At 43.7% G+C, this 21,234-nt stretch overlaps 1 long non-coding RNA gene across 1 annotated transcript in view; it reads left to right on the forward strand.

Annotated features, from left to right (window-relative positions):
* Positions 1–21,234, forward strand: part of LOC130881233 (uncharacterized) — a 29,707-nt gene that overhangs the window by 2,215 nt on the left and 6,258 nt on the right. The window lies entirely within an intron of this gene.

Genomic DNA, 21,234 nt, shown 5'->3' on the forward strand with positions numbered 1-21,234 from the left:
CAGCCCTACATTTCCAGTTAATTCATATTTCAGTTCAAAAGGTACTTACTGTTCCTTCCCAAGACCGAGGAAGCAACATCAAGTGTCAGGAACAGAACATCCTGAAGGTTTTAAGGAAAACAACCCGTGTACATCCTTTCTTCGTTGAGATTCCCTGGTCCCCAAATATCATTTATAAGAAAACCTCAAAGGGAGAACTCCGGGCCTCCCTAGACGGTTTTCGCCAATACCTGAATGTATTAATTCTCCAGTCAAGCCTGTTGACTCTTAAACCTAGCCCTTCAAAATAACTATCAGCACTCTTCGCTTTCTGTGTGGCAGCTTTCTGAATGCTGGAGAATACAGCAAGGGCCCAGACAGACGGTCGCCCTGCTGTCTTGAAGCTTACAATCTCTAGGAGAAAGAACAAAAAGGCTTTTGTCATTTCTTTCTTACTTAATGATAGACTTCTAATTCACCGCTTGACTCTGAGCCCTGCCCCCATCAAGTACCAAGTGATCTTTTTTCAATGTCATTCTAAGTGTGTCCGGAACTGTAGGCTCAGACCTATAGTTCCATGAATGTGACAGAGCTCCCCAGAAGCTGTCCTTACCGATCCTCAGTACCCCAATTCATTTATGTAGCGCCCTATTCCACCAATGTACTGTGCCAGTGTCTATAAACAGTTTGAGATAATTGCTGTCTTAGGGTTTCTGTTGCTGTGATGAAACACCATGATCAAAGTGACTTAGGGAGGAAAGGGTTTTTTATATGGTTTATACATCCAAATCACTCATCATCAAAGGAAGTCAGGACAGGAACTCAAACAGGGCAGGGACCTGCAGGCAGGAACTGATGCAGAAGCCGTGGAAGGCTGCTGCTTACTGACTGGCTTAACCTGCTTTCTTATAGAACCCAGGACCAGCAGCCCAGGGATGGCACCATCTCCTTCCATCAATCACTGATTAAGAAAATGCCATATAGGCTTGCCCACAGCCTGATCTAAGGGAGACATTTTCCCAGTTGAGCTTCCCTTCTCTCTGATGACCCTACCTTGTGTTAAGTTGACATAAAACTATCCAACTATGCTGACTTTTTTTTTCTTTTTCGTGTAAGTTTGTATGTGGGGGGGGCTGAGTTTGATGTTGGGAATCATTTTCCATCATTTTCCACCTTTTTCTTTTTTTTTTTTCTTTTTTTTTTTTTTTGGTTTTTCGAGACAGGGTTTCTCTGTGGCTTTGGAGCCTTTCCTGGAACTAGCTCTTGTAGACCAGGCTGGTCTCGAACTCACAGAGATCCGCCTACCTCCGCCTCCCAAGTGCTGGGATTAAAGGCGTGCGCCACCACCGCCCGGCTAATTTTCCACCTTTTTCATTGAGGCAAGGTTTTTCTATCAAACCCAGAACTCATCAGTATCGGATTCTCCCAGACCAGTCATTTGTGGCATTCCCCTGCCTCTGCATTTCAAGGCAGGAACTAGAGGTGGGGAGTCATGTCTCACCTGGTATTTCTGTGTTGTTTGAGAAGCAGAATCCAGTCTTCACAGGCACGAGGCAAGTGCTGCAAGCACCAAGCCAGCTCTCCTGCACCACTGCTGCCCTTTCTGTCTCATAGAGCCCAGGGTGGCCTCCATCTTAAGGGTGAAGTTGACTTTCTGATCCTCCTGCCTCCAGATTCTGAGGGTTGGGATTACAGGGCTGTGCCACAATACTAGTTTATAGGGTTCTAGGTATCAAACCCTAGACATCATGCGTGTTGGCAAGGGTCCTACTGACTATAGCCCCAGTCCAGTTGCCAACTTAAAAAAAACCTCACATTTCTCTACCTTGTCTGACAATGCAGACCATATTTCCATGTGGCAGTTGAGACCACGGAGTAAAGTGACTGTTTGCTTAGATTGGGTATATATGTACAAACGTTCCAGGGTATAAGGGTCTTCTCCCAGTCTGTGGGCCATTTTCATTGACATCCTTGGTTGTACAGACATTTGTTCTTAAGACTCAGACTTCATCACATGTCCTGAACCAAACACAGTGACTTTTAACTTGAACAAGATTGAGAGTGTGTTGTGTAATGTTAAACATTTTAAAAAGGATTTTAATGAAAACCACTGAACTAGAATACTGGAGGGGTTTCTTAATACCACAAGTACCCTATGGGAATTTGTCTTTGGTGGCCCAAAGCCCAGTCACTAACCCAGAGTCTGTTCGGATCGCACTAGCTTTAATGTGACAGCCCTGCCTCATGCCCCCATCTAGAAAGTAGCCTAATGGGTTAGAGGCTTATAATGATTACACCACAGGTTACATCACCAGTATGTGGAATGAACAGACATGCTCTTTGTCAGGCCTCCCCTGGTGCCTGCTAACGGGTTGCATGGATTGAGTCCTTTCGCCATCTCTGCATTCTAGGCCAGGGGTCAGCAAGCCACCACTGACAGATTCAAAGGTGAAATATGATGTGTATCCCAGTTTGCTGCTCTCCTGCCGAGATAAAACTCCATGACCAACACAACCTGGAAAGGAAGGACTCTATCAGTCTTACACTTCCACATTATATGTAGTCCATCATTGAAGGAAGTCAAGACAGAAAGCTGGAGGGAGGAACTGAAGCAGACACTATGGAGGAATACTGCTTACTGGCTTCCTTCCCATTGCTTTCCTTTCCGTGGCTCTTAACCACTGAGCCATCCCTCTCTCTCTCTCTCTCTCTCTCTCTCTCTCTCTCTCTCTCTCTCTCTCTCTTTCTCTCTCTCTCTCCTCCCTCTCTCTCTCTTTCTCTCTCTCATTGAAGCTGCCACCCACTGATTGATCTAGGCTGGCTGAATAGTGAGCTCCAGGGATCCTCCAGTTTCTATCTCCAGAGTCCTAGGATTAATAATATGTCCTGCTGCGTCTGGATTATCACATGGGTCCTAGGGATCTGAACTCAGGTCACCATACTTGTTCTGTAAACACTTTATGGACAAGGCCATCTCCCTAGCCCCAAAGCCATGTCTGACTTTTTAAGAAGCTATGGAAGTATCTTTCAAGGTGGCCACATGTTTTATATTACACCAGCAAGCAAGAGTGCTTCTTCCTGAGCATGCTTGTATCTGGTATGGCAGACTTTAGTTGATTTGTTTTCTAGATTTTAGCCACTGAGATTAGTGTGCTTTGGTTCTCATTACTGTCTTAATTTACAGTCCCCTAGTGAGACCTTTTCACAGTCTCATTTATCATGTGTTTCTTTATTACAAGTGTCAATTTCCTTTTCTTCCCTTAAAAAAAGGATTTATTTATTTTTATTCCCTATGTGTTGTCTGCATGCATGTATGTATGTCACACGCGTGCCTGGTACCCATGAAGGCCAGAAGAGGCCCTCAGATCCTTGGGACTGAAGTTGTGGATGGTTATCCACCACCATGTGAGTCCTGGGAACCAAACCTGGGTCCTTTGCAAGAGTAGTAATGTTCTTAGCTGCTGAGCCATAACCCGCCCCCAAACACACACACACACACACACACACACACACACACACGCAAAACCTGTTCTTTTGTTTATTTTCTTTTTTTATCCATTTTAAATTGGGTTGTTGGTTTCTTGCCCTTGAATGTTGGGCTTCTCTGTAGATCCAGCATGCCTGTCTGTATCGGATGGGTGTTTTGCAGGTTGTCTTCTTCTCTGGCTTGGTTTCTACTCTCCTAGCAGTAGCTTCCCAGAGCAGGACTTTGTTAGTTTAATGAACTAAGACTTACCTTTTGATTTCCTCCATGGCTCATATTTTTGTATCTATAAACTCATTGCAAGCACAAGGTTACCCAGAGTTTTTTCTTTGTGTTTTCTTCCAGAAGTCATATAATTTTGTATTTTGCATTTAGATCTGCAATCCACTGGGGGTTAAATTTTCACTGGGATCCACTGAGGATCCATTTTTGTTGTTTTTGTTGAGACAAAGTTGCATGTAGCCCAGTCTGGTCTCAAACTTGCTAGGTATCAGAGAATGACCTTGAGCCTCCTGCTTCCACCCCAGATGGGGGACTAGAGCCACATGCTGCCACACCCAGCAAGGGCTAATTTATTGGTGAAACAAATAGGGTTGTGTCTAAATGTGCGTGGGATATGTGTGTGTTGTATGTATGTACTCATGTGTCCTGGCTTGTGCAGGGGTGTGCATGTGTATTTACAGGTGTGTATGGAGGTCTGAGGTCAGTGTTAGGTGTCTCCTCATCTCTCTTCATCTTAGTTTTTGAGACAGGATCTCCTGCTGGATCTGGAGCTCATTGGTTGGCTAGGATAGCTGACCAGTGAGCCTCAGGGGCCAACCATCTCCCCTGAACACCTCAGCATTAGAGTTATGTGTCGCTTGTTCTTTCCATTAGAACCCTTAGAATACTAATCCTAGTAATATTAAATTCCTGCTTCAGAAATGCCATCTTTGCCATGTCTGAGTCTGGTTATGATTCTCTGTCTCTCTCTCTCTGCCTCTCTCTCTGTTACACACACACACACACACACACACACTGTGCAGTTGTAGGTATAAAACTAAGGGCCTCACACATACAAGGCAAGTATTCTACCATTAAGCTATAGCCCCAGCTCTTGCTTTGTATCTTCAGGGTTTTTCCTTCTTGTTTTAAACTTGCCTTATAATTTTCTAGTACTCAGACATGATGTATTGTGTAATAGAAACTGAGGTAAACAGGCCTGTGCTGATTTTATATCTCTCAGCCTGAGTTAGGCTGTGTTTACTGCTTACTGTAACTATGTCAAAGGCTTTAATTTTCTCTTCAATTTGGCTCCCTTGTCTAAGTTTCCCTGGAAACTCCTTTGAGTGAGAGCTTACATCTTGCAGTTTTCTCAGTTGTAATCCCCTGTTTTTATGTTGAAGGCACCTTAATGCTGTAGAAGGTTCCGGTGATGGGAAGCTTTCTATAATCCTTGAATTAAGTCTTGTGTGTGTGTGGGGGGGGTATGCATTTTAGTAGGCTGGAGTCCCTAGACTGTAACCTCGGGATATATTTTAGCCTCTTCTCTTTTGTGAGCCACGAAACTGAAGGAGGCTGGAGATGTCTAATTGACTTTTTGCCGGGTAGATAAGGCTCTGGCAAAAGTAGTTTTCCTTGAAGGGAGGCCTCTGCCACAGAGGACACGGTGATCTGGAAGTGAAGGAAATGTTCTCCTCTCCTCTCGCCTAGATTTTTGTGGTGAAGCGGGTTGGGCTCACTGTGGAGCGCTCTGGGGATGGGAAGCCACACTCAGCCTCCAGTGACTCCCAGCTACGGTTTAAACACGTTATTGACTGTGCCCAGTGAAGGCTGCCCCGGCAAGCCATGTTTCTGTGGCTCTCTAATCACTCCCATTTTCAGTAATTTCCCCCTCGGCCTCATTTTCTTCATTTCCAGATCACCGTGTTCTCTGTGGCAGAGGCCTCCCTTCCAAGGAAACTCCCCCAGTTCTCTAAAGGCTCTGAGAAGAGCTGCCACCTTCAGTTTGCTTCTGCTTTTCTTGTGGAGATGGAATCACACCTTCTGATCTTGACATCCAATCTGAGCAGAAATTGGGAGTCCTTCTAGTGAATTTTTCATTGGCCTAGAGGAGAATAATAATAAAAAAAAGCACAACACTTTGAAGCTAAATGTTAGATTTTTGTACAAGTTAATAGATGCCCAGCTCATAATCATCTTGAGAACAGAAAAGGCGCCCACATCCGAGCCTATGCTGGGTGCAGAGGCTGCTGCACCTACCCCCAAATGAGTAAAATCAGGAATAGGAGCATCTGTCCATTTATGAATCCAATAGTTGTAATGATCAGCTATCATTATGTAGGTTCCATGGCCCCCCTACCTCCTGAGGAATATGATCTGGTGACGTCATAAGGATTTGAATGACAGCAGAAACCGAGGCTCCCCCCCACACACACCCCCGGGGAGGCTTCGGCCAAAGAACTGTAACAGTTTTGCCTGTTGCCTGCCATTCCAAAGGTGGTATCCAGTAAACTCCAAACTTTACATGGTGGGTTGGCTGGTGGTTCATAAACATTGTCTTCATCTGTGAACTGCGGCCAGGGAACAGTGTGGCTTTGTAGCAGTATTATTGCATTACTGTTGATTGTAGAGTCTGAAGCATGTATAGCTTCCTGGTTTTTGTTTTTTGTTTTTTTTACAGTTTTATGTATAAAATCAACATTGATTTAAAAAAATTTTAATTAATTAATTACTTTTCCCCCCCAGACAAGATTTCTCTGTGTAGCCCTGACTGCCCCGGAACTTGTATCTCTTTATAGACCAGGCTGACTTCAGACGTATTTCCACCTGCCTCCGCCTCCTGGGATTAAAGATGTGTGCCACCACGCCAGCTTACTTTATTTTTTAAAAGATTTATTCAATGTTACTTTATGTATATGAGGGTTCGCTTGTGTGTCTGTGTACCACACATGTAGCTGGTACCCTTGGAGGTCGAGGAGTTATAGACGGTTGTAAGATGCCATGTTGGATTTGGGGATCAAACCCTGGCCCACTATAAGGAGCAGGTGCTCTTAACTGCTGAGCCATTGATCCGGCCTCCTGCTGGTTTCCCTGTGTGACAGTCCTAGCTCTCATGGAACTAGCTCTTGTAGACCAGGCTGGCCTCAAACTTACAGGGATTCACCTGCCTCTGCCTCCCAAGTGCTGGGATTAAAGGTGTGAGCCACCACTGCCTGGCCTCCTGCTGTTTTTTAATATATATACATATACATACATACATACATACATACATACATACATACATATATATATATATATGTTAGAGCCTGTGCTGATTAGTTTTATGTTAATTTGACACAAGCTAGAGTCATTGGGAAGAGGGAATTGTGAGAGCCAAAACTACCTTTTAAGTTTTAATTACCATACTTAGAGATCCATGAAACGAAAATGTCTATGATCCGCAAGCTTCTTATGCAAGGACAGATAGTTCCTGAAATGTTGGAAGCTATTGTTTATGGGAGATAACAAGTCACATATTCTCACTCTCCTAAACAAGTCTGTTTGTCCCATCTACACTGAATGTGCTTGATCACATGTGGGTGGGAGGTTCACAGGCAGAAAATACATCAGGATGTATGCTTGTTCCTGATTGGACCTAAAGGGGGAATACTTAAGCTGCTGCAAACCGTGACTTGGGGGGCATTTTTCTGGGAACCCAGAGACGAACCTGACCAAAACACATCCACCTGGCCAAAGCTTGCTTCAAATTTGACTTTAAATTGTGGTAGTGGTCCTGTTCTCGACTGGGAATAACCAGTACTTCTGGGATTAACAGAAGCCTAGTTGAGAAAATGACCCCACCAGATTGATTGTGGGCAAGGCTTTGGGACATTTTCTTGTTTGATAACTGATGTGGGAGGGCCCAGCTCATTGTGAGTGGCACCATCCTGGGCTGGTGGTCCTGGATTCTATAAGAAAGCAGGCTAAACAAGCCATAGGTACCAAGCCAGTAAACAGCACCCCACCATGGCTTCTGCATTAGCTCCTGCCTGAGTTCCTGTCTTGACTTCCTTTGGTGATGAGCAGCAATGTGGAAACATAAGCCAAATAAACCCTTTCCTCCCCAGTTTGCTTTTTGGCCATGGTGTTTTGTTGCAGCAATAGAAACCCTAACTACGATACAAGGCAAGGTCTCTAATTCAGGCTGGCTAGGAGCTCATTATGTAGCCAAGAATGACCTTGCTTCTCATCCTCTTACTGGGATTACATGTACCACCATGCCTGATTATGCCATACTGGGAATCCAAGGTTTGTACTATCAACTGAGATACATCCCTATCCCCCAAGGAAAAATTACACACACACACACACACACACACACACACACACACACACTCACGCACATTTGTGGTCTGATTTATGATGTATGTTTTCAAAAGTCTCTTGTACCCCTATATTTCTCTGAGTTGGTCCCTTCTGCTACTTATTCCAGAACTATGCATTTTGTCTGCAAGCTCACAACTCATATGCTTTTGGAAATTTCTATTGAGTGGTTTGTTAAATGCTCAATTTCTTACCTATATACCCCACATAATATTCCTTCAACTCTCCCAAGTTAAAAAAAAAAAAAAACAAAGACCTAAAACAAATCTCCCAGGTAAATACCAATTTCTGCCTCCTCCACACTCTTTCTTTCACAGTAATTTGTTGAAGGAAGCCACTAGTTTCATTCTTAGCTGCTCAACCCTGAAATAATCACACAGAAACTGTATTAATTAAATCACTGCTTGGCCCATTAGCTCTAGCTAATTATTGGCTAACTCTTACATATTAATTTAACCCATTTCTATTAATCTGTGTATTGACACGTGCAGTGGCTTACCAGCAAAGTTTTGGCATGTCTGACTCTGGTGATGGCTCCATGGCTTCTTGCTAACCCTGCCCTTCTTTCTCCCAGCATTCAGCCTACCTTTCCCTGCCTACCTAAGTTCTGTCTTGCTATAGGTCCAAAGCAGTTTCTTTATTCATTAATTGTAATCACAGCACACAGGGGGACTCCCACTTAAATAATTATATTATAATTTTAGCCAAGTCCATATTCAGTGTTTACATGTGTGCACTTATGTGCAGAGTGACTGAAAACAGGCAAACAAAACTGTGCCTCACTATATTTCCTTGGTAGCTTTCTCTTTATTGTGCAAATTTCTGTTGTCCTAAAGAGAAGCAAAGCTTTTGTTCCTTTACTCAATTTTCCATATTCTCATGGAAGGGAAAAGTGTCATCTCAGGACTCCAAGACCAAGTTCTCAGCACAAAGGAGATTTATTTGCTCCACAGGGACAGAGGGCAGGGGATAAGAGACAAAAACAGGAGGTAGAGGAAGAGGGAGAAGAGGAGGGAACAAAGGAGAGGGAAGAAAGGGGCAAGGGGTATTTGTCTCAGAGGGACAAAGAGCTGCCTCTGGATAGAAGGGAGTCAGACATAGCACACAGGAAAATAAAGGTAAAAGGGAAACCCTGTGTTAGGATGAGGTGTTTAATTTTAATTGAGCATGTCAATTAGTTGAGCCAAAAGGGGCTTTTGATTGTTGAGCTTCAATACTTTGATAGCTGGACCTTGGTAATCAGCCTCAGGAGGAGGAAGTGACCAAATAAGGGAATAGACCATGATGGCTAGCTTTAGGAATGTTATCTAATGGTTTCTGGCAAGGCAGAGGGAATGGGGGTGGGGTGGGAGGAGAAGGGCAAGGGCTGCTGTAGCCCTGCCAATCATGCTCAGCAGGCCAGAGTGCCTTCAGGCCTCACTAGTCACTCCCTACCCCTGCTGGTTTCCTGTGATGGTTACTGTTTTGTTTTTTTTGTTTTTTTTTTTTTTGGTTTTTCGAGACAGGGTTTCTCTGTGGTTTTGGAGCCTATCCTGGAACTAGCTCTTGTAGACCAGGCTGGTCTCAAACTCACAGAGATCTGCCTGCCTCTGCCTCCCAAGTGCTGGGATTAAAGGCGTGCGCCACCACCGCCCTGCGTGATGGTTACTGTTAATTTTCAGCTTGACCTGGGAGATGAGCCTCTGGGCATGCCTGTGGGTTTATCTCTGTTAATTTAGTTTAAGTGTGATTACCGGCCCACTGTGGGTGGCACCATTCCCTGGCTGGGGTCCTGGACTATACACATGAAGAGAAGAACTGGGCATCCTTGTGGTTTCTGCTTTCCGACTGTGGATGCCTGGTGTGGGGAGTCCTTCTGTATATGTGTTGCTTTTATTGGTTGATGAATAAAGCTGCTTTTGGCCAATGGCTTAACAGAGTAGAGCCAGGTGGGAAATCAGAACAAAGATGTAGGGGAAAAGTGGGTGGAGTCAGTGGGATGCTTTGTAGCTGCCAGAGGAAAAAGATGCTAGCTGGAACAATGCTGGTAAGCCACAGCCATGTGGCGATACACAGATTAATAGAAATGGGTTAATTTAAGATGTAAGAGCTAGCTAGAAATATGCGTGAGCTAATAGGCCAAACAGTGATTTAATTAATACAATTTCTATGTAATTATTTTGGGTCTAGGCAGCCGGGAACAAATGAGCAGCCTTCACCAACAGATTGGTGCATCAATGTGTGCCAGCTAAAGCCACATAAAACCTGATAGAGCTTATAAAAAATTCTAGACACACACAAAAAACAAAGTTTAGCCACATTTTTTGGGGGGGATGGGTGAGCATGGGTACCACAGCTCATTTAAGAGAGGTCTTCCTGATTCAGCATTATCACCAAAACAAAACAAAAACAAAACTATGCAACTTCAAGAAACGGTGGCTTCCTGGTTCATGATAGTTGCACGTACAGCTCTGGCTCCTTCAGGAAGCCAAGCACTTAAATGGGGTCTGTGAGCAGTGTGTTACAAATTGCTTAATGGTGACTCAGACCTGCTGTGACCCTGGATCTGGGGCAGAGAGAATGACTCTCAGAGGCAGCAAACATGCCTCTAACATCCTAGACAGGGCTGAGCAAGCAGGCAAGGCCGTAGAGTTGGTCCTAGCCAGGCACACTTAATATTTAAAAGAAAAAAAAGCACACAGATATACACACAATAAAGATGAATCCAGTTGGAAAAGATCTATAAATAGGTCACAGTGTTGGATAAATATACATAGGCTTGAGAGAGAGAGAGGAAAAAGAGTATAGATAGCTATAATATAAAAGAGTACAAACAGTCATAGATTAAAGGAGTAAAGATAATAAAATGAATATTAAACTTATAAAAACAGTAATAGAGTAAAAAAAATAAGCCACGTGAAGGTGGAATATACATAGAGAGTCTGGATTATGTATTTATTGTGTTTTCTTTGAATTTTTGACTGTGAATGAGCTAAGTACAGAGAGACATTTTATTGTACGAACTGCTAAGCTAAACCAACACATATATTTTAAAGGTATCTTGACTTCAAAATTTGGGTCTAAGGATATGTTGCTTTGGAAAAGAAGTTCTGTTTTTGTTTCCACAGAAGATAAGAACCTGTGGATTCCTTCCAAACTAATGTGGTTTGATCAAACAAGACCCCTTAAAACATCCAGGTGGTCCAACATCCATGATGGCTTCAGGACTGAGATGGACCTGCCACACAGAATACTCCATGACAGACCTGAATAACAGTGACCTCAATCAGCATGAAGTAGTCTAGACAACAATGCCCAAAGTCCCTAAATGATTTTTTATAAATGTTTGTTTACATGTAAAGGGGGATATACTATAGAGATGAATACTTTGCATTGGTGTCGATCTTAGTTTGTTGATGCAGGTTTGGGGTCAGTTTTGTAATGTGTATTTCTGCTCTTGATTGAGGTGTTGTGTTTGTGCAGTTCATTTAGAAATGTAGTGTATAATAAAGAAATAAAGGTTAATAGATAATCATCTGTGATAGCCAAGCTTGTAGTCATGTCGGTTGGGTTTTCTGGATGTATAGAGATGTATTCCAGTTAGATAGTCTTCAAACTTTTTGGAGGCCTACAGAATATGGCATTTAGAATGTTTAAGAAATTGGGACTTTTCTCAACAGTGAGACTGCTCCTGGTAGCATCAATTACTTCAAGAGACAGATGGGCATTGAAGAGGCTCCTTATGGAGTTTGTTAGCCATTTGGACATGAAACTGTTCTTTCCTGGACTGCTTAATGTTATACTTTATGAACTGGACACGCAGAACCCACAGAAAAATGACTGCTGAACTTGCCTAAGGGTAAGGCAGTCCTTTGGGGTTTCTGCTTCATGAGGGAGTCTGCCAGACATTCTGCAGGACACAGAAGAGGGTGACTGACAAGCTGCCAATATAGGTGGAACTGTCTTTGAAATTTCCTGCTTTATGGAAAAGTCTGCTGGATACTATGGGCCTGTAGGCTGAAAATGGGTACCCCAATGTCACAGAAGAACTTTGAGTGACTGTCCAGGCAGTGAGATATCTCTGTCAATTCTAGAGTTTTGGAGGTTGCTTACAATGTACTTCCTGCTAACTTAGGTAATATTGTGTCCTTCTGGGGTCTTTGATGGAGTTGAAGAATAGATAGTTATAGTTTTCCTTAGTTATAATAAAAGATAAAGTAGATATAAATATATGGCTGTAATTCTTCAAAGATTTATTTATTTATCATGTATACAACATTCTGCCTCAATGTATGCATGCACGCCAGAGGAGGGCGATAGATCTCAGTACAGATGGTTGTGAGCCACATGGTTGCTGGGACTTGAACTCAGGACCTCTGGAAGAGCAGCCAGTGCTCTTAACCTCTGAGCCATCTCTCCAGCCCCCATGGCTGTAATTCTTGCTTGATACCTGTTTTGTTGCATGTCGTTTTACTATGTTAAAACTGAAACCTTCCTTTTTATTTGCACATAAAAAAGGGAGATGGTGTGGGAAGTCCTTTTGTATATGTGTTGCTTTTATTGATTGATGAATAAAACTGCTTTCAGCCAATGGCTTAGCAGAGTAGAGCCAGGTAGGAAATCTGAACAAAGATGTAGGGGAAGAGTGGATGGAGTCAATGGGTTGGGAGAAAGATACTAGCTGCCAGCCAGAACCTGGTAAGCCACAGCCAAGCCACGATAAACAGATAATTAGAAATAGGCTAATTTAAAATGTAAGAGCTAGCTAGAAATATGCATAAGCTAATAGGCCAAGCAGTGATTTAATTAATACAATTTCTGTGTAGTTATTTCGGGTGTGAGCAGCTGGTAACGAATGGACAGCCTCCGCCAACAGATGACAGTTGTTTCAAGCTCCTTTTTACTTCCCTACCATTATACACTCACTGTACCTTGAGCTGTGAGTCAGAAAAACCCCTCCTCCCTTAAGTTGCTTTCGCCAGAGTGTTTTATCCCAGATACAGGAAGGAAACGAAGACTTTTCTTACTGCTGCTTCAACGATTTCTTGCAAAATTTAAAACGTCTGTTTCTCTGTCTCCCCCTCCCTATCTTTTCTGACAGTGTTGGGAATACAAGGTCTTAAGCAAGTGCTGTGTCACTCACTGACACCTTTAGTCCCGAAACCCATTTGTTTCTTATCTCGTGGTTCAGGAGATAAGAATGAGTCCGGTGTGAGTCAGTTGGATCCCCTCCCCTGCTTTGAGTGTCAGCTGAGGAACAATCGTTAAGTGTTGTAGATCTTCGATTTGAATCCATTTCCAGGCTCAGGAGGTTGTGGCTTGAGTTCAAATTCCTGTAGCCTCTTCCCTCTGGGCTGTGTTCCAGGTTCTTTGCCCCTGGAGGCTGTCTGCATTCCTTTGTGACTATTCCTCTCCACGCCCACCCCAGCCCAACAACAGGGGCCTGGGATCTTTGCACTTGGCACTCTACGTCATCTCTCCACCTTCCTCTTTTGCCCTCTGTCATTCCAGCCGAGAAAGTTCTCAGCTTTTAAGGCTTCCTGTGGGTAGGCTGCTCTTCTGATCACGTTTGATTCGTTCAGTTAGTCTAGGATGCTCTTCCCTACTTTAAGGGACTGTATCTCAATAATCAGCAAAGACCCTTTGTCATGCAGCACGATACACGCATAGATGGCAGTGTGGGGCGTGAACATCTTCGGAGGGCTGTTCTGTGTACCATGTTTTCTCTCCAGCACATTAATCCATCCAACAAATAAGTATTAAATTCCCCCTACCCTCTCCCCCTAATTTAACTTTCTCCTTTCCTTAAGTACAGAACATTGACAGTGGGAGCCTCACACAAGAACTCTACCGTTGAGCTATATTCCCAGCCCTTTTATACTTTTTGAGACAAGGGTCACTGAACTGCTTAGGCTGGCCTGATCTTACGTAGCTGATACCTTCAACTGTTGATTCTCCAACACTCCAACCCTCTTCCATGCCGGAATGACAGGAGACCACACTTGTTTTTCCTGTTGTTGTTTGTTTTGTTTTGTTTTGTTTCAGGGAAGGTCTTGCTATGTAGCTCAAGTTGCCCTGGAACTCACTAATGTAGATGAAACTGGCTTTCAGCTTGCCTGTCTCTGCTTTTCAAATGCTGGTATTACAAGGGTGGGCCACCACAACCGTGATGACATTATTCTTACATTTCTCAAGCATTTGTATTGCTGTGGCAAAATCTGATTCCCTCCCTGTCCTGGAACTTGTTTTGTTCAAAATCAGGCTGGGCTCAATCTTATAGAGAACTACCTACCTCTGCCTCTCAAGTGCTGGAATTAAAGACGTGCACCACCACTACCTGGCTGCCTTTATGATCTTTTAAAAGGTGTTTTCACATTTATGTGGTTTGTGTGTGTGTCTGTGTGTCTGTGTGTGTATGTATTTAGGGCTAATGCCATTTTGTATGAATGGCACTTTGTGGAGGCCAGAGGAAAAGTCACAGAATTCTGTGAGTTTTGTCCTTCAGCGTGGGTCCTGGCGCTCAGACTCTAGCCATCATAATTGGTGGCAGGTGCCTTTACTCACTGGTCCCCTTTGTGAGTCTGGGTTTATTTTTTATTTTATTTTATTTTATTATTGGTTTTTCAAGACAGGGTTTCTCTGTAGCTTTGGAGCCTGTCCAGGAACTAGCTTTTGTAACCAGGTTGGCCTGGAACTCACAGAGATCCACCTGCCTCTACCACCCGAGTGCTGGGAATAAAGGCGTGCACCACCACCATCTCCATCTGACTGATTCTGGATCTTTTGTAACAAACTATTTATTCGTGTCCCCAAGCTTCTTTTGGACCTACTGTTCGAAAACTTATGTTCAATGGTATTTTAGAATATGGCCTTGAAATATCCATTAGTGTCTGCCCTTCCTTCTTTCTTTCCTTTTTTTTCCTAAACCACCTTGCCCTGCCACCCGCAGGTTAAAACCAAGGGTGTGTGTGTGTGTGTGTGTGTTAGAACCAAGTGTCTGTGCATGTGTGTGTGTGTGTATTAGAGCCAAGGGTCAATGTGTGTGTGTGAGAGAGAGAGAGAAAGAGAGAGAGAGAGAGAGAGAGAGAGAGAGAGAGAGAGTAGTGAAGGTCAGAGGCCTTGGGTGTTGGTCCTCAACATTCACCTTGCCTGAGTCAGTGTCTCTTGTTCCACGCCGTGTAAACCAGGCTACTGTGTCTGTGAACATCAACACACTTTTTCCTCTGCTTCTTATGTTGCTATGGGAACATTGGAATTATGGACACGTGATACCACATTGGCTTTCTGGGGGTTTGACCTCAGGTCCTTCCACAGCCTACACCAAGGGCCTTGCCCACAGATAAGCACTCTACCACTGGGCCAAGGACTCAGCCCTCTTCTTTTTGGCTTACAAGCTTTGTTGCGCTTTGCTTTTCATTAAAAAAAAAAATTATGACCGGGCGGTGGTGGCACACGCCTTTAATCCCAGTACTCGGGAGGCAGAGGCAGGTGGATCTCTGGGAGTTCGAGGTCAGCCTGGTCTACAAGAGCTAGTTCCGGGACAGGCACCGAAGCTACAGAGAAACCGTGTCATGAAAAACCAAAAAAAAAAAAAATTATGATAATTCTAAGTAAGCACCAAACAGAGAAGGATAGAATAAACCTACATGTTTCTATTGCTTGTTTTTCTGATGAGTAAGCAGTATTTTATAGCAATTTTTGTACATTAGACAACTCTGACAGATGAAAACTTAAAAAATGGGCTTCATGTATCTTACTGTCGCATGTAAGGAAGCTGACAGTGATTTTTACACAAGCTAGGTCTAGTTCCTCTGATTATCTCAGACATGGCTTTTCATGCTGGATTCCTTAAGTAGGCATCCCGCCTCCCTTCCCTGTGTGGTTTACTGTTGGAGTAGAATCTGGATTTGACTGCTGAAGCTTCAGGTCCTCAATGTGTTTGAAAATATGACAGCACCCTTTGAACCTGTTATAAATTGATAATGCTATCTAGAGACTCAATTAGAGTTCAGTCCTGTTTGAGAGCCTCTGCAGGTGGAATTCCAGACTTCCTGCTGCACCATCTCAGGGGACGAGCACTGTCTGCTGCTCCTCAGTGAGCTTGCCCAGTGAGAAGATTCATCCCGGGCACTTCTGCTCACCTGGTGAGAAAATCCGTCCTGTGCACTTCTGCAATTGTGCCCGTGAGGAACTGTATTTTCTGTATTTTGACAATATCTTTTGTTTGTCTCTCTAGTTTCCATATTTTCACTTCCTGGGAATTAAACTCTTCAGACATTTGGCCCCATGGGATAGTTTTCTGATTTCTAACCCTCTGGCTTTCCATCTTTTTGTCTCATGGTCTACTGTCTGGATGTTCTTTTCCCCTCTACTTGGCCACATTGCATTCAAGGCATGAACATGGGAACCATCCTCGGTATTAGAAGCAGGAAGTTCTTGAACCCAAGGAGTTAGGTCTTGTGAACTCTAGACAAGACCTGTAGTCTTGGGACACTCTTGTTTCCAAGTCACCAAAGCTATGACTGGAAGTCGGAGCTGCCGCTGCTGCTTCTGAGGCTGTCACCGTATGTGCTCGGCAGTTATGGTGATGAGAAGGGCTGCCCATTTTGCTTGGGAGAGAAGCTGAAATTTCAAGGTAGCTGATGACACAACAGTTTGTATGTGGTCTTTTAGTTCTGTCTTCTCTAATTCAGAGAAGCCCACGAGGACTCAGAAACCCACAAGAGTTTTGTAGTTCTTACCGATGTTGCTAGGCAAGAGGATGCAGAGCTGAGGAGACCAGCATTTTCCTAGATTACCTGAAGTGAGTTGGTCATGAAAATGAGGTCACTGGAAAGTTAAACATTGCAGATATAAAAATAAATAAAAGATTTTGAGGGCTGAAGAGATGGACTTGGTATAGTTAAAAGCACCAACTGTTCTTCCAGAGGACCTGAATTTGGTTTCCAGCACCCATGTTGGGTGGCTCACAACCTCCTGTAACTCCAGCTCCCGGGGATCTACCGCCCTCTTCTGGTCTTCATGTGCACCCACCCTCACATATATATAATTAAAAATGCAATTTTAAAGAACATTCTAATCCAACCCATGTTTCAATTTCAGGATAGCTAGACAGAAATAAGTTTCCCGGTGTGTCTAGGCTCTGTAGATTCCTACCTGCAGAGAGACTGACAAGACATTGTCATGCTGCAGGACTTCCTCTTCTCTAGAAGCTTCACAGAGCTCTCTGCCTCTAGTCTCCATCTTTAGAGCACCAGATGGGCAGGAAGGACCAATAATTTATAGGGCATTTATGTATGTATTTTAAGAATGATATTTTTTAGCATTTCGTTGTAAGTAAGGAAACACCTGCTATATTCCTTTTAAGTGATGTATTTTTATTATATGGTGATGTGTAAATATATTTTCAGTGTAAGAAAATGAAAATAAATATAAAAGTCCCCTGTGATCATCACCCCCAATGTGTTTGTTACAAAAGATCCAGAAGGAACTGCAGAGCAAGTATACAGCAGGGTCAACCAGCCGTTGTAGGTGAGGCTGTGCTGCAGTAACAGACATCCCCCAAACCTCAGGGTTTCACAGTCATGAAGGTCTCTGCCTTTGTGTGTTGAGGGAGGGTGTGCATGCATGCGAGGGGCATGCGCATGCGGAAGTCAGAGGTTGGTGTCAACGTCTTCCTTGATCGCTTTCCGCTTTATTCACTGAGGCTGGGTCTCTCACTTAAAGCCAGAGCCGGTTGATTTGGCTACTCTAGCTAGCTAACTATCCCCAGGGTTTTCCCCTGACACTTCCTCCAAAGGCCAAGAGTAACAGGCAGCGGCCATTACCAACCCAGCATTTATGTGGATGATGGCGATTGGGACTCCAGCCACCAGACTTGAACAGACAATGCGTTATCCACTGAGCAATCTCCCCAGCCTCTTACTTACATTGTATTCTGCACATATTTTTGTGAGTTGGCTTCAGCTGTGTTTCTGGACATGGGTGGGAAGTCTCCCACATCACTGTCACTCAAAACAAATCTGAAGGCCACACCTGACTGCCTTTGGTGGGGTGGGGATATATAATCTTTCCTTGTGGAAAAGCAGAGAAACACATGAAGCTATGGAAATGATAGCTCTCGTGTAATTCATTATGGTTCTGGTCTTTCTTCATGTACTAACATGTTTCAAGTCTTTCTTTGTTATACAAGTAGATCCAGGCTCCTTTTTAATCAGCGGTATAGCATGCCATGCTATATGAATATAGTTATTTTACCAATAAATTTTGTTTAACTGTTTCTCTGTGTAAAGGCATTTAATCAGTTTCTAATTTTTGACTCTTGTAAACAAGGGTGTTGCAAACGGCCTCCACATACCCTCTGTGCAGATATCTGCCTCTGTGTGTGTGTGTGTGTGTGTGTGTGTGTGTGATGTGCTCATGGACAGGCATCTGTTGGCTCTGGGCTCACTCATCTCCAAACTAAATGCAGTCTCCTTGTGCTCACTGGGAGAATGCACAAGGTGGTGTGAGGGGGGCAGGTCAGACTGGCTAGCACTCTTCCAAAAGCTCTGGGAGCAAGGAGCACATAGAATGTGGTAGAAAAGAGTCAAGTTGGGGGAGAGATGAAACCAGTGCAATGTGGCCCCACAGGGAAAGGAGCTATGGGAGTAAATGTCTTAGGTCACCCTTTCCCTCTGTCTCCTACTGGGCTGACCTCAACCAGATGGCAGCAGAATCTGTTGATGTTGTCCACACAAGCCTGCCTCCTGGGACACAGAGGAACACGAGGAAGACAAAGAGCGAATATGGAGAGGCAGCCAGGAGGTGTTCACCCCACACTCTCCTCATCCCTCCAGAGAAAGCCTTCAGCCCTTTTCCAGTATCGTAGGTGAAAAGTGGAACTTCAACGAAGATTTAGTTTGCGCTGCTCAGTCCATGATAACGTTGCGTTCTCCCATCATTGCGCAGTCAGTGCCCTCTCACATTTACTAGCTGTTCCCTGTTTTACAGCGTTTCCCTTGCTCTGATGTCTGCGCGTGTGCTTTGCCACCTGAGTTTGAAAGACGACTTGTTTTCTGCTTGTGTTGTCGTTTTGTCATTGAAAGGCTTAAAATTTCAAAATAGTAGTTTATTTATTTACATTTAAAATACATTTTTATTGGCTCTTTGAGAATTTCTCATGTTTTCAGTTTATTTTAAAAGCAAGACACTGAGTCCAATCAATGGTGTCCATTAGCACACGGGTACAGGCCCACCCTTGGGGTATGGTCACCTTACCAGGGGCCATACCCTAGAGAACATTGACTCTCCCTCCTCCAGCAGCCATCATGTGCCAAAAGTTCCTCAGCTGGGAGTTGGGGCTTCGTGAATCTGTCTCCCAGCAATGCAGAAACATTGACTGTCTTGTTCTTGTATGGATCTTGTGCAGGCAACCACAGCTGCTGTGAGATGATAATTTAATCAGTCTTTTCCTGTATAGTTTTTGTCTTGCATCATGTTCATGGATGGCCTTCCTATTCACAAAGGATCAATATAGCCCCTTATTTTTCTAACACTGTTAGGACTTTGACCCATTGTTTATAGTCCATTGTTCTGCCATACAGAGATAATAGGTAACATATACTAAATCCAATGTGTGCATTCTTTTTTTTTTTTTTTTTTTTTTTTGTTTGTTTTTCGAGACAGGGTTTCTCTGTGGTTTTGGAGCCTGTCCTGGAACTAGCTCTGTAGACCAGGCTGGTCTCGAACTCACAGAGATCCACCTGCCTCTGCCTCCCAAGTGCTGGGATTAAAGGCGTGCGCCACCACCGCCCGGCATGTGCATTCTTTTTTTAAAAAATTTTATTTATTAAGTATACAGTGTTCTGCCTGCATGCATGCCTGCAGGCCAGAAGAGGGCACCAGATCTCATTACAGATGGTTGTGGGCCGCCATGTGGTTGCTGGGAATTGAACTCAGGACTTTTGGAAAAGCAGGCAGTGCTCTTAACCACTGAACCATCTCTCCAGCCCCATGTGTGCATTTTTATAGTGATATTTTTATTTATGTTTTAATAAATAAAGCTTGCCTGAAGATCAGAGTGCAGAGCTGAGCCACTAGAGGCCAGGGAGTGGTGGCACACACCTTTAATCCCAGGACTCAAGACCACCGTAGGCTACACAAGATTGAATCTGTCTAAAAAAGAAACAGAGCTCACACAAAGGTGATCCCCGCACTTGGGGTCACACACCTTTAATCCCAGCACTAGGGAAGTAGAGATAGGAGCGACATGGCTGGGTGGAGAGAGGAATATAAGGCAGAAGGAGACAGTTGCAGTAGGAGGTTTGGTGGAGAACATTGCAAGCTGCAGGCACATTGAGGACAGGATCCCCCCTTTGTTTGTCTGAGCCTGGGTAGAGGAAAGATCTCTCTAGTGGCTTGGCTGCTTTGCTTTTCTGATCTTCATCTTGAACCCCAATATCTGTCTCTGAGTTTTTATTAGTTGTGCTACACATTCTGGCTTCTGGTTTCACAGAAACATTTATAAATTTCAGTACTGACTTAATTACTGAAAGTATTTTGTGAGATTTGGTATCTGGCAAGGTTTTTCTGTTCTATTTGTTTTTCAAAGCTGCATTTGCTCTGCCTGAACATTTACTGTTTCACACAGGCTTGAATCAGATTTCCAGGTAGTCTAGAAGATATTGAAGGATTTTCTTGGAATTGCGTTGTATGTGTGGATTCACTTTGGGAAAACCAGTTTCCCTTTGGTATTATATCTTCCATACGCAGAAAGGTAATGTACAGAGAACTTCTGGTGCGGTTTTACAGTAAAAATTTATAGTTTTGTTTTTAACAGTCTGGCACATTTTCAAGACCCTAGGATTGTCACCATTTTGTGGCTATTGAAAATGGTATATTTGGTTTGTTGATTCTAAGACCTTTTTGTTTGTCTTGAGATGGTCTTGCTGTGCATTTCTGGCTGTACCGGCATTACTTATGTAGCCCAGGCTGGCCTCAAACTTGTGGCAATCCTCCTGCTTAGCGTTTTGTGGTAAGGTTGCAGGTGTGTATCACCATACCCATCCTAAAACTCAATTGTTACATACGTGATGACTTATATTAAACTGTCAGCAGCATCCAGAGTCATCTTGGACACAAATCTCTGGGTATGTCAGTGAGGGAGCCTCTTGATTAGGTTAACTGAGGCAGGAAGAGTGACCCTAAATGTAGGGGGCATCATTCTGTGGGGGGAGGCCCTGGACTGAATAAAAAGGAGAAAAACTAGCTGGGCAATAGAATTTGTTGCCCTCTGCTCCCTGACTGGATGCAATTAATCAACTGGAGCTCGAGCTGAAGGAAACTTTCCTTTTCTAAGCTGTGTGTTTTTTTTTTTTTTTCGAGACAGGGTTTCTCTGTAGCTTCAGAGCCTATCCTGGAACTAGCTCTTGTAGACCAGGCTGGCCTCGAACTCACAAAGATTCGCC

Source organism: Chionomys nivalis, chromosome 9 (assembly GCF_950005125.1).
Source record: "Chionomys nivalis chromosome 9, mChiNiv1.1, whole genome shotgun sequence".
Taxonomy (NCBI): Eukaryota; Metazoa; Chordata; class Mammalia; order Rodentia; family Cricetidae; genus Chionomys; species Chionomys nivalis.